Source organism: Salmo trutta, chromosome 3 (genome assembly GCF_901001165.1).
Source record: "Salmo trutta chromosome 3, fSalTru1.1, whole genome shotgun sequence".
Classification (NCBI taxonomy): domain Eukaryota; kingdom Metazoa; phylum Chordata; class Actinopteri; order Salmoniformes; family Salmonidae; genus Salmo; species Salmo trutta.
In genome coordinates this window covers 64,632,673-64,646,864 of record NC_042959.1, presented here as the reverse complement: position 1 = coordinate 64,646,864, position 14,192 = coordinate 64,632,673, and the positions used below count along the sequence as shown (strand labels likewise).

The 14,192-nt window shown below is 43.6% G+C and overlaps 1 long non-coding RNA gene across 1 annotated transcript; it reads left to right on the top strand.

The window, feature by feature from the left end:
* Window positions 1-11,078: 11,078 nt before the first annotated feature.
* LOC115183530 (uncharacterized) lies at window positions 11,079-13,792 on the top strand. Its single transcript, XR_003874036.1, has 3 exons — window positions 11,079-11,198; window positions 11,553-11,682; window positions 13,410-13,792. It is a non-coding gene; the product is annotated as an uncharacterized LOC115183530 (long non-coding RNA).
* The last annotated feature ends 400 nt before the right edge of the window (window positions 13,793-14,192 follow it).

The window sequence follows — 14,192 nt, the reverse complement described above, 5'->3', positions numbered from 1 at the left end:
AGAAGGGCTATATAAATACATTTGATTTGAAATTCGATTTGATTTCCACGTCAACCAATAAATACATATATTTACTGCGTTGTGGTCATTTTCCCTCCATGCTTTTTACACTATTAACCATAGTTTTGATGCCATTAGCATTATGTTGAGACCTTTCCTACTGAATTAACTCAAACTAGCACACTAAACATTACCAAGGCAACTAGACCATTTATACATCATTAGGCCTATACCTCATATACCTTCACTTTCAAATTCCCCTCTTCTTTACTGACCCCCCAACTCCTCCATTTAAAGCACCTTCCTGTTCCTCTCTCACCCCAAACCTCCCCCACTCTGCCTTTCCCTCCATCTCTCCTTCCTCCACAAAGAAAGACAGGAGAGAGGGAAGATGGCGTGTGGCAGATGCCATATTTCGACTTTCTGTCAGTGTGATTAATATTGACACGGTGTGTTTCTTACCAGAGGGTTGTTGACTGTGTGTGTTGTTTTGATTTCATTATTCTGTGCTCAGGCAGTTTGTCTTAAAGATCATACAATAACAGATGTGGGGTCTGAAATAGAGACACAGATATCGGGATGGGTTGAGTGCACTGGTCATATCACTAGTAGAGACATCGGTCATCAGTCCTCCTATCTGGACATGTCTTACCCCTTCAGGGTGGGCTAAGCAGAGGCCTTATGAAGTGTGACCCCCACCCCCCATATATGTCTATGTGTATGGCTATGCCTGTGTTCATATTTCTAAAGAACTTCCCCTCTGGACTCAAGAGAGGGATTTAGGCTAATCATTCATTTCAGTGTGAACAGTTGAGAAGGAGGAAGAATCAAATCAATATCTAAATGTTGACTGCTGAGGAGAATAAATGAAGCAATGTGACGGAAAGGGAAAGGTTGAGAGACAGGAGAGAGAAAGAGAACGGGAAAGAAGAGAAACTTTTACGAATCAACAAATAAAATACGAAGCTGGGAAGAGATGGTGCTAGAGACGCAAGAGGCGGACGGGGGGGAAACAGTTGTCGCTGGAGACTTGCATTGACTTTTTCCCCTACTCAATCGCACGTGACTGGAGCCTGCGTGGGGGCTAACAGATAAATTCACAGAGGGAGAACCAGAGGGAGGGAGAGAGAGAGCGAGAGAGAGAGGGACTGAGGGAGAGAGAGAAATGAGAAAATAAATGACTCTGGAAAGATATGACGATAGGCTACACGCGGCTTTAAATCTAAAAGGGAATTCGCGACACACTCGACCAATTTGTCACTGCACTCTTTACCTTTTTTCACTTCTTTTTTGTACTTTTTCACCTATTATTTTCGCCTCTTCAATACACCGATGCCCCTAATTTACCCCATTTTCCCCGTCTATCAAATTCTTCTTCACCCCATCCCGTTCCATCCGTTCTCTCTACACATTTCCCACATTGTTTTTGTCTTGGTTAGGCTGCTATTCACCTATCATTTGCCCAAAATTGTAACTGTTTGTATTTTTCTTTTTTCATTAGGCTATTATGTATTATTAATAATAAACTACCTGCCTACATTTAACCCATGATCAACCACTTCCATGATGCTACTCTCCGTGTGGGATCATGCTACTTAACCCATAGGCTACCCAAAACGAGTGTCTTTATTTGTGCCCGTTTATAATTTATGACAAATCCATAAATGTATCAACCTAAACTACTTGTCTTTCAATAGGTCTACCTTCATCTGTAACTACACCCACGGATCTGTGCCCACTCTCCCTCCTCCTCCTCCTCCTCCTCCTCATCCCCAAACATATCAAAATCTAAGAGAGAGAGGGAAATGAGATGCATCGAAAAAAAGACTGAGGGGAACCAACAGTAAAGGATGGTTGGAAAAAGGGTGGAAGAATGGAATAGAAAAGAGAAAATAAAGAAAACGCAGACTTAAAGTATACCCCCTCTTTTATTTAATTTAGACGCCAGGCGAAAATCGATCCTGCCATTCGATACGCAATCCGAATCAAGGCGAATTAAGCGGGCGGAAATTAACTCTGAAAATATTTTTGATGGAGTGGCTTGTAGTCTCTCGGCCAAATGGACTGCAAAGTGGAACAAATGACAGGGGCCTAGTGGTGGAGACAGCGCCGCTCCATCTTCCATTAGGCCGTAATGGGATAGGTCCAGCCCCCTAGCTCGACTCGGCTGCATTAATCAAAACAGCCGCTATATGAAGATTTATGGTTCTCCCCTCGTCTCCGCTCCACTCCAGCGCCGCCGAAGCCAGAGCCAGTTCTCGGTGTGTGTGTTTGAAGAAAGGAGGGGGTGATCTCTCTCCCTCTGTCTCGCTTTCTTTCTTTCTTTCTCTCTCTCTCTCTCACTCTCTCTCTCTCCACATACCTTGCATATACACAAACAGAGTCGTGTGTCTCGCTATGTGCACATGCTCCTTTATTCCGGGACTGTGTAATCGTATCTTGTCATTTCTGTCTACATGCATGTCATAGGACCTGTTTCTTCGACTGGTGCCTCTTATGGAGCTAGGTGATAGTCTATACTTGATGTAGTGCAGGGTGACAGGATGCTTTGGTTCTGAGTTTCTACAGACTACATTCATAGTTTTAATATATACTGTATGTCTGTGACGCTGAAAGGCATTTGCCTTCTTTCCATCTGTTTTTCTTTTATTACTGTTTATGACTGAATTGACTGAACAGACTGAACAGACTGTACATACTGAACAGACTGTACATACTGAACAGACTGAACAGACTGAACCGACTGTACATACTGAACAGACTGAACCGACTGTACAGACTGTACATACTGAACAGACTGAACCGATTGAACAGACTGTACACACTGTACATACTGAACCGACTGTACAGACTGTACAGACTGTACAGACTGTACAGACTGTACAGACTGAACAGACTGAACAGACTGAACAGACTGAACAGATTGAACCGACTGTACAGACTGAACAGACTGAACAGACTGTACAGACTGTACAGACTGTACATACTGAACAGACTGAACAGACTGAACCGATTGAACCGACTGTACAGACTGTACAGACTGAACATACTGAACTGACTGAAATTACTGTTTTTTCAGAACCACAAACTTTTCATGAACAAATAAATCCTTAGGATATCTCTTGCCAACAATCCTTACTCTCGGGCATTCAAAAGTGAGACTTTAATGATAGCTCAGCCTAGTGGCTGTACTGAACCATCCCTCCAGGTGGTTGATCTGTGGCCCAGTGAGAGAGAGAGAGAGGGAGGGGGAGAGAGAGAGAGAGGGAGGGCCACTGCTGTGCTGAAGCAGAGGGGCAGGGGAGACAATCTGACTAACTAGCAAAATGTCCTAGGAACAAACCAAAAAACTTCAGCCCACTTCTGATGAAATGAGACTGATCGGCCCACCGCTGAGAGACGCTATTTGAATGTGTGAGTGTGTGATTGAAACAGGGAGCAGGACTGGAGGTCTCCCAATGGACGTCCTCATGCCATTGTACCTTATTTCCCAATCTCTCTCTCACACACACACGCACGCACACACGCACACACGCACACACAGTGACTTCTCTCCTTAACGCCTAACTTTTCCCAGCTCTCTCCTATCCTCTTTCCCCTACCTCTTTACTTCCTGTATTTCCTCTGTTTTCCTTTCTCTTTGGTACCCATTATTTCTACCTGTCCCGTCTCTTTCCCCTCTATATACCTCCCTATCTTTTTCCACTTTAGCCTATTCCCTTCGACCCCCATCCCCCACCCCTAGCTCTCCCATGCGGATAACCAAACCAACATGGAGACATCTCTATATCCATCTATCTATCTCTCCTTTCCTTTTGCACTCCCTCTTTTCCCTTTTCCCTTCTTCTCTTTCTTTCACTGGCGCGTGGAGGGGAAGCTTGCTGCCAGTTTCAGTCTGCCGAAGGGTTTATTTAAATTAGAAACGCTTCAATCTCCTCCTCCCCCTCTATCTCTCTCTCTCTCTCTTCCACCGTCCTGTTGAAGCCTCCAGAGTCCAGTCAACACTGGGCAACTTTGTTTGTAGATTGAAGGGAAAGAGTGGAGGTCGGACAGGGAGGAAGGAAGTGAGGAAATGAAGGGGGGGAAAGTAGAGGTGGGAGAGAGGGAGTTAGAGAGAGGTCAGGGGAGACCTGCTAGTCAGTGTTCGTTAGTTCCTTCCTCCTAACATGACTCATTCCGCTCCGATTAGGCCCCTTAAACGTCTCCTCCACTTGACTCTGTCTGTAGGCTCCTGCTCTGCCTCCTAGACATCCTATCATAGCACCCCTACCTTGTAGGCTCCCACTCTGCCTCCTAGACATCCTATCATAGCACCCCTACCTTGTAGGCTCCCGCTCTGCCTCCTAGACATCCTATCATAGCACCCCTACCTTGTAGGCTCCTGCCCTGCCTCCTAGACATCCTATCATAGCATCCCTACCTTGTAGGCTCCTGCCCTGCCTCCTAGACATCCTATCATAGCCCCCCTACCTTGTAGGCTCCTGCCCTGCCTCCTAGACATCCTATCATAGCCCCCCTACCTTGTAGGCTCCTGCCCTGCCTCCTAGACATCCTATCATAGCATCCCTACCTTGTAGGCTCCTGCCCTGCCTCCTAGACATCCTATCATAGCCCCCCTACCTTGTAGGCTCCTGCCCTGCCTCCTAGACATCCTATCATAGCACCCCTACCTTCTAGGCTACTGCTCTGCCCACTAGACATCCTGTCAGAGCACCCCTACCTTGTAGGCTCCTGCCCTGCCTCCTAGACATCCTATCATAGCACCCCTACCTTGTAGGTTCCTGCCCTGCCTCCTAGACATCCTATCATAGCACCCCTACCTTGTAGGCTCCTGCCCTGCCTCCTAGACATCCTATCATAGCACCCCTACCTTGTAGGCTACTGCTCTGCCCACTAGACATCCTATCATAGCACCCCTACCTTGTAGGCTCCTGCCCTGCCTCCTAGACATCCTGTCAGAGCACCCCTACCTTGTAGGCTACCGCTCTGCCTCCTAGACATCCTATCATAGCACCCCTACCTTGTAGGCTCCTGCCCTGCCTCCTAGACATCCTATCATAGCACCCCTACCTTGTAGGCTACTGCTCTGCCCACTAGACATCCTATCATAGCCACCCTACCTTGTTGTCTTTTCTTCTCACTATTTTTGTTTCTGTTTCCTCTGGTCATATTTTCTTCTGTTCTCTTTTGGCCTCCCTATCTGTCTGCAGTCTCCCTGTTTCACAAGCTTGTTCTCTTTCTAAGTCTCCAATTCCTCCCGCTCTCTCTCTATCTCTTTATCTCTGGTCTGTCTATCTGTCCATCATTTGTCTCTGGTGAGTGAGATGCAGGGCATGGGTCAGTCAAGGCACCTAGTCATCCCTGTAAATGATGACCCTGCCTTTTAAACACTTCTTTCCTTCTCCCCCCCCCATCCCCCACCACTCTTTGCCTATTAACGCACAGTTATGTGAACAGGCCTCTGCTCCGCTGCCGACACCGGCGTCAAGGAAACCAAGTGTGGAGAACATAGAGGCAAGTCTCTAATGACTGACTGACATCAGACAAGCTCATAGATCACAGGATTATTAATAACACTGTTAACCGGCCCAGTCAGGACCGCCATCATCAACACAGACAAGAGACTTAATGGACACTCTGATCATCTCTCATTCCCAGCACACAGCTCTATGGTCTGTCATGTAGGCTCTTGGGAGGTGACACCCATTTAATTTGACTCATTTAAATGAAGCCCCTATAGATGTGGGATCTTAATTTGATCATCCTGTTGCAGGACATTTAAAACTTGTAATTTATTTGCGGTTCAAAAAGGATTTTGATGTTTGTAATTTTCACTTGGAAATTTCAGACTTGATTTTCCCTTATGAAAAATATGTCAAATGTCCATTAATTCTAATCCACATAATAATTCACATTTCCTGTTGGTGCAGGATTATTTTCCTGCAGTAGCAAACTGGCTCAAATTAAGATCCTACATCTGTAGCTCACTGGTGTTGGTGTAGAGATAACAATCAAATCAAATTGTATTTCTCACAGGCTTCATAAACAACAGGTTTAGACTATCAGTGAAATGGTGATTTACCAGCCCTTCCAACAATGCAGAGAGAAAAATTGAAAAGTAATAGAAACATAATAACATGAGGAATAAATACACAATGAGTAGCGATAACTATCTATATACACAGGCTACCAATACCGAGTTGATGTGCAGGGGTACGAGGTAATGGAGGTTGATACTGTATGTACATATGGGTAGGGGTAAAGGGACTAGGCAACAAGATAGATAATAAGCAGTAGCAATCACATGTACAAGTTAAGCAGTTATTAGCACCATAAGTGGCCACATCTTTTTTTCACCTCAATTTTCCTTTCTACAATGTCGTGGCATATTCCTTGTTACTTACAGGTAACGGAAAACGCTCTCATTGAACATGTTCTCTGCTTACAATTTGTAAAACTCTTATCAGCCTCATCTTATTTCTATCTTTCTGTTATTCCTTACTTCCTTATGAGTGAGTTGTCCCCAGTTACTGGTGATGATTATGATGGTGTTGATTGGGTTATGATGATTACAACGGTGTTGATTGGGTTATGATGATTACAACGGTGTTGATTGGGTTATGATGATTACAACGGTGTTGATTGGGTTATGATGATTACAACGGTGTTGATTGGGTTATGATGATTACGACGGTGTTGATTGGGTTATGATGATTACGACGGTGTTGATTGGGTTATGATGATTACGACGGTGTTGATTGGGTTATGATGATTATGATGGTGTTGATTGGGTTATGATGATTACGATGGTGTTGATTGGGTTATGATGATTACGATGGTGTTGATTGGGTTATCATTCTGCAGTGCGATGAGATATTCCCTGTGACTTGTAGATAATGGGCAGGGAAATGTGGCCTTTAAGGCAGTGAGGGCCCATCTAGGGAGGGGAGATTGAAAGGCAGCAGGGAATGAATGACCTGTCCATTTAACCAGCCGGGCTCAGAGAGATGGCAGGGGAGCGGGGCGTCCCTGGAGAGCAGGGTCTGGGGAAATCACACTCACACTTCCACCAAACAACTGGATCCTATAGGACTGAGCTGAGGGAGCTATGAACAGGCCAAGTTGAACCATTCTCCATCCACTATCATGGTTTGTTTGTATACTGTAAAAGAGAATCACATTTGTGTTGTATGATTGAATGTGTGTGAATAATTTGAAATCACAGTCTAAAGCCAGTGACTCACAATCAATGCTTCCTAGGCTTCTAATAAGGGACCTACAACAACTGACATAAATGAGTATATTTATTCACCTCATGTTTGATCATAGTGTGCTATTTCTCCATTGGTCTGTCCAGAAGTCTCAGAGAGCCCTTAGGTGGTGTAGATTATTTACAATTCTAAGGGGAAAAATAAAAACTATGGCTGACAGTCCCAGTCCATTGCCCTGTAGTGCTGAAGGTTGGAAACTGAACACAGCTATCATCGCCGTCCATGGTTCTGAAATGTTAACATTAGATGTTCTGCAGGTGACAAAGTCACCACAGATCTCTTAGGAGATCGTTGGCCAATAGTAGTGTTGCTAATGCCAGCTCATTGATCCTTCAACTGATTACACTAATGAAATGCCTTCTATGAACTAGCATTGCATTAGAACATGCATTAAGTCTGATGCCAAACTAATACACAGTTAGAGCTTTCCTCTTTGTCTGGAATATATGTTACCTTCAGCACATCACCCAGACCTTGACCACTGTGACCTTTGACTCATTCCACTGACCCCTAAAACAATGGAAGTGGCAATTGTATCTAAAATTGTCGATGCATCATGTTTGATTATCTTTACAGATCCAATGAGAGGGAGGAATGGGACTCTACTGCACCACAGACAAAGTCAGTACTTTCATATCAAAGATGCTTTATACTCGCCCAATGACAGACCTACTGAAATGATTTGTTTGTGGGAGATAAATAGTGGTCTGTTGGCCTATCTTTGTTTATTGAGCCCTTTTGATACAATATTTAGCAATAGGCAATTTAACTGGCCTTTGTGAAGAGGCAGTACTAAAGTACATTATGACTGTATTCTCATTATTCTAGTCTAAAACATTTAAACAGTTGTAAAGGCATCAAATAATTAAATAATATTGCTAAAGAACAATATTTTATCTCTAGCTGCCTTATTTTGATGGATGTCTGTTTATGATTCGTTCCGCCAAGATATTCCTACAACATTTCTTTCCTGATAATATATCAATTTATCAGCCGAGATTTCTATGTTAATTTCCACCCCTCCCCCTAAAATAAAGCGTCTTACTCCCAAATGATCTCGAACTAATTAAGCAAGCGTTAATTAAAAATTCGAGAGACTATAAACGTGGAGAATTGTTGTGGAAACGTTGAAGTTAATCAAGCTTTCAAATTATTGATAACATCCTTAGAACAGTGATCGATCGGTAAGACATTAAGTGATAAAATAAAGCAGGGATTGTGTGTGTGTGTGTGTGTGTGTGTGTTCTTATCATCTGTCTCTAGATGTAACTATCTAACAGTAAAGGCTTGTTTTCAACCCATATGTTTATTTATTTTATTACCTTTATTTAACTAGGCAAGTCAGTTAAGAACAAATTGTTATTTACAATGACGGCTAGATCGGCAGGTAGCGGCAGGTAACCTAGTGCGTTGGGTGAATGCGTTGAGCGTTGGGCCTGAAAGGCTGCTAGATCGAATCCCCGAGCTGACAAGGTAAAAATCTGTCGTTCTGCCCCTGAACAAGGAAGTACTGTTTAGAAACAGACAGAATTTTACCTTGTCAGTTCGGGGATTCGATCTAGCAACCTTTCAGTTAGTGGCCCAACGCTCTAACAACTAGGCTACATGCCGCCCCTATGTTATAGTATAGTATGTTATAATGTACTTACATACAATGGCCAAATGTCATCACTGATGTACTAGCTAAATCCCATTTACATAGAAAAAACACCAGCTGTGAGCTCATATGTAGTTAGTTATACGTGTATCGATACTCAATTGATGTGTGCTGATGCCAATGCTTCCTCTCTTTGCACGCGTTATACAAAACATCAGGTTTTCACATGTTTACATGTTTTGTCCCCTGTGTGTCTGTTTACGCCTGTGTCAATGCCTGTGTGGCATGTACTTACAAGGCGCTTCATCATTCCGCCAGCTATAGGAGCAATTCACCCATAAAGTGAGCCTTTCGCCCATAAATAATATTCAAGTCGCTCTATTGTTAAGTGAAAAGTTGACTGGTGTTTGATTTTTTCTTCTTATTTTTTTTCCTTCTTCTTTTCCGCGGCGACCTCGGGTTAGGACTCATACATCACGGGATGACAGGTATAGAAAGGCCCTAAATTAGCAACTAAATCGAATATTGATCAGCTATGTGCGGCCCTGCTAGTCTCGGCTGCTTGCCGTTTTTTTCCAGGGAAGGAGAGAGGAGAGAGAGCGAGAGATAGAGAAGGAAGGAGGGAGGGGTGGGGGTGAGAGATGCGGCTGTGTGGGTCTCTCTCCCCTTCTCTCTCTCCTTATCCTTCTCTCTGTTTGAGTTTGAGTGCTTGTGAGAGTGTCTTGTGTTGTATATTGCTTTACAATAAGAGCCAGTGAAACCGTTTTTATCTTCTTCCGATTGAGCTTTTTCGTCTGTGCGTATCATTTTCTGTACCCTTCCGACTAAATATATGCAAAACGATTGATGTATACGCCTCCGTATTAACTCTCCCCATTATCTTTGGTTGAAGTGTTGTTAAATTGGCGTTCCGTTATTAATGATACAATGATGACAAACGTAGACTCTCATTAAGATCATTGTTAGCTGCTGAGACATTATAGCCTACCCGCTTCCCTTATCACATCTGTCTTCAGAGGAGAGAAAAAACTTTCCATCTATCCATACATCCGTCCACCCATCCATCAATCAATAATAGCCATATGCAAAATCCTCTCCACCACTGATGTTGTTTATTTTAGTTTTCAGCCCATGCTTCTTGAAGTTTCAATAAAGTATCTGATTACCCATTTGACTATTGGCCTGCGCTGTTTATAGATAATTTGCTCGATGGCGGTGCCCCCTCCCCCATGTTAGGATGAGAGGGAAGTCGACGGCGCGCACTGTTTGATGAAACGATCAAGGGCTTTCTCCCGGGAAACGTTGTGTGTCCGGGGCGGTGATGAACCAAACCCAAGGCCGGGGAGTGGGTGGTCAAGGTTACGCCGGGTCACTGAGATTAGTCCCGGCGAAGTCTTTAACAAAGGGCCGGAGCGTCAGGCCCGCTGAGTCCAGATCAAAGTATCGGGTGTAGGACAAGCGGGGCGTAAAACAGGGATGAGCTGCGGATTACAACGGGCTAATTGGAAATGCGTCTGTAAGTCCATTAAAAGAGGTTGTTCAAACATTCTGCTTCTCGTTTAGGCCTCTGTCATCCCACTACTCCCTCATAGGCCAAAAGCGAAACTGTTGGATACAGTTTTCAAATAGTCATAGACCTAAGGCCTATGGGATTCAAAATGTGCAGCCTACAATATCCTATTCATATTAGGCCTATAGCCAATGTTGCTATATATGAGTTTCATTGAACGCTGAATGACCGTGCGCTTTGCTATGGTCAGGCTTTAGCTATTTCAGCACCATGGACAGCGGCAGGTCAGCACCTCGCTTTTGGTCAGCACCAGATCGAGTTCACGTTGCAGATTCCTTAAATATTCAAGACTGCATCACTTTTTGAACATAGTAGGCAGTTCTTGTCATTCTAACATTTTCATATGACATATGTGGGCCACATATATTCCATCGTAGAGATAAATAGCCTATTGCACCGAATAGGCCTACTTTTTCTTCCATCTCATTTGTCTATTTTTGCTGTTACACTTCAAGATATATTTTAACGACTGTTTGCATGTTTTTCATGCAAAGAGGACAACGATAGAAAATAGCAGAAGTTGTCAGAGATGCGCACACCCCTCGTCACGCGCCTCTTGGCTAGCAAGTTGTGTAGAACTTTGCTCGAGGACATTCCGGCAACCATCTGTTTCCGGAAGAACTCTGAGCGCAGGGCAGGAAGCAGAGTTCTCAAATTTGCGGGGAAAGGTGGTTGTCTGCCAATACGCCTGTTACTGTGAAAATGCTCCGTTTGATTTATTTTCTCTCTCCACTCAACTGTTCTAAAGACCTAACAGGAGGTAAGAAAATACATGTTATCTTCCTTTTTCTTTTTTCCTTGGCAGAACCAGAAATCAACAAACCTCCTTCCTGCTGCCACACACTAGCCCAGGCTATAAACACCCACATCTTCCCATCAGATTAATGGTCTTCTTGAATTAGGCTGAAAATCATAATTCAAAGGATATCCTCAACATACTGAGTTCATATAGGGTTCATATGAAAGTGACCAAACACTTGTGTCACTGGCTCATTCCTATATCACTAACCTCTTACATTACTTAATTTTAGCGAGTTACATTGCATTACAGTTATATACTGTAAGTGTACTTCTCAAAAACAGAATCTGAGCTATGTGTATACTTTCATTTCAGAAGAGATCAAAAACTTCCATATTTGAGAGAGACAGAGACAGACAGAGAGCGCGAGAGAAACATAGAGAGGGAGAGATGGCTAGAGGAAGATTGAGCAAGATGGAAGGAAGAGAGACCAGGGAAAGTACAGGTGGGTTGAAGGTTGTCAACAAATTAACAGTGTTCGCATTCTGTTCATTAAGAGAACGTCTGGCGCAGAACAAGGCATTCTGTGTGAGTGTGTGTGTGTGTGTGTTATCAAGGTGAACTGGCAGAGAGACAAAGCACCTCTTCGAGGGGAAGTGCCCAAGGCAGTCAATGGCTTATACAGTACATGTGATTATATACAGTGAATAGATTAGAGGAGTGTGGGCACTGGAGGGACACACACAGCTGATTCCTTCTGAAGTGTATCTTAAGACTGTACTCGCCTGTGGCGTTGGTTTTGTTTACAGTATAGATCCCAAAATCTGTAGGCTACGTGTCAGCCCACAGGTTGAGGTCTACATATTAGAGGGTTGTCTGTTTCTGGCTGGTGGTTGTTATTGTATGTCTAACTACATCTTATGGTCAGCTAAATAGCTGGTCCCAGGCCTGTCATCTTTTTCTGCTCAGAAAGGCTAAGATTAAAGCGAAGGGAGGGAGAGCTGATCTTAGATCTGTTGTTGTTGTTGACTCCAACAGCATCCAATGATTTGGGCCAGTTCCAGAGGGGTTATAGAGCAGGTGGGTGCTCCACTGTTCACCATCAGGTGTTGTATTTTCTATTCTACTGCAGAGATGAGACCACCTGGCCTCACTGAGTCCCACCTGACACCATGGCAATCAGGAAATGGAGTAATGACATCACAATGTTTCATTAAAACATGATAATGTATATCGATACATACGTTGTTTCATTGTTACTGTCTGTGTATTTGCTTGATAATAATAATAATTGAATTCTGTTCATAAAGGTTAGACGTAATAGACATTTATATTTACCATAGGAAAGTTCATTTAGGATTTGGAGAGGGACATACATGGATGAGTGCTATTTTGTTTCACTCTTTGAGGGTGTAAATTGATCAGAACAGAAGAGCAGAAGGTGAGAACCAACAAAAGAAGAAACAACAAGAGAAGCTTTAGATAAAGGAAGAAGAAGAGTCAGTTGTTTGACACGGAAACTAAAGATGCAGCAAAAGGCCATTGCCATCCAAGCAAAGAGTACAAATGTAATGTAACCAGAAAAAAATAGGAAAAGAGAAGGAGAGAGAGATGAATGATGGATAATTGCATTAGAAAGAAGAGAGGGCCAGAAGGAAGGAAATGATTAGAGGAGAAGGGACTGATATCCGAGAGAGAGAGAGAGAGAGAGAGGAGGGCTCGCTTACCGCCGCCGTTCAATACACACTGACACTCTCCCTCTGTGTCAATACATACTGTGTGTGTGTGTGTGTGTGTGTGTGTGTGTGTGTGTGTGTGTGCATCCTAATCCTAGTCCTGTGGCATACCCACTCTTGTCAACTCCTCGCTAACATTTCATTCAATCTCTCTCATTCTCTTTGTCTCAGTCCATCTCTCTCAATACTTTCTCTCAATTTGAGATTACAATACAGCTCATTGTGGGATTATTTGATTGTGTGAAAGTTCAATATATAATGAGGACCTCTAATCCATTGATTTGTGTAGGTGTCAGAAACTGATTGTCTTAATCCTCTGAGATGGGTTCACGTTTACACATGTCAGTACTTGTTCTGTATATTTGTGTATTTTGTTGTCCATTGCTTTTCAACCATACACACTCTCTCTCTCTCTCTCTCCTTCCCTCTCTCTTTCCCTCTCTTCATTCCTTTCCATTTACTCTCCCTTCTCCATCCCACCCGCTCTTCTATCCAGGCAAGGACACCTACCTTTTGTCATTGACCCCTGACCTGTGTGTCTGGGCATTGACTGTCTCTTCTCCCCTCATGTCACTGGAGCTCCCTGTCAATACTTACCTGGTTTAGACACCATCCCTCAGCGCTGTGGTCAGAGAGTGGGGGAGACCAGATGCACTGGAGCACCAGGAGAGGAAGAGGAGGAAGGTGGAGGGAGAGAGGGGGAGGGAGAAACATAGAGATGGGGAGCAGTGAAAGGGATCAAGATCGAGCATGTTTAAAAAAAAGGGGTGAAAATGAGAGCGAGAGAAGTTTTAATGGGAATGATATAACTGTTGTCTGGAAGCAGATGTACGTTGACACTGACATTCATTCTCATTCATCATAAACATTTAACAGAAATGAACAGTTGAAAATGTCTTGATTACAATACACTTCATAACTCAGGCTGCATCTAGAGTGTATTTCATGTTATTCCTAAAGTGCACGTCTCTATCGGCCCTATTTTCCAGTCTACTCCACCTCCACCACGCTCTGCAACCCTTACCTTCTCTCCCTCTTTCCTCTTTACTATTTTCATTTCCTCTAATCTTTCACTCCCTTGCTCTACATCCATGTCACTTTGATTTCCCTGTCCACTGGCCTGCGGGATGTGTGTGTGTGTGTGTGTGTGTGTGTGTGTGTGTGAGACTGTCGTCTGTTAAGAGAGTGTGACTTAATTGTGTAAAGCAGTTTTACCATCCTAAGTGAATCACCACGTGTCCTTTAGCACATCAAGATATGTGGCATCGGAATCCCACTG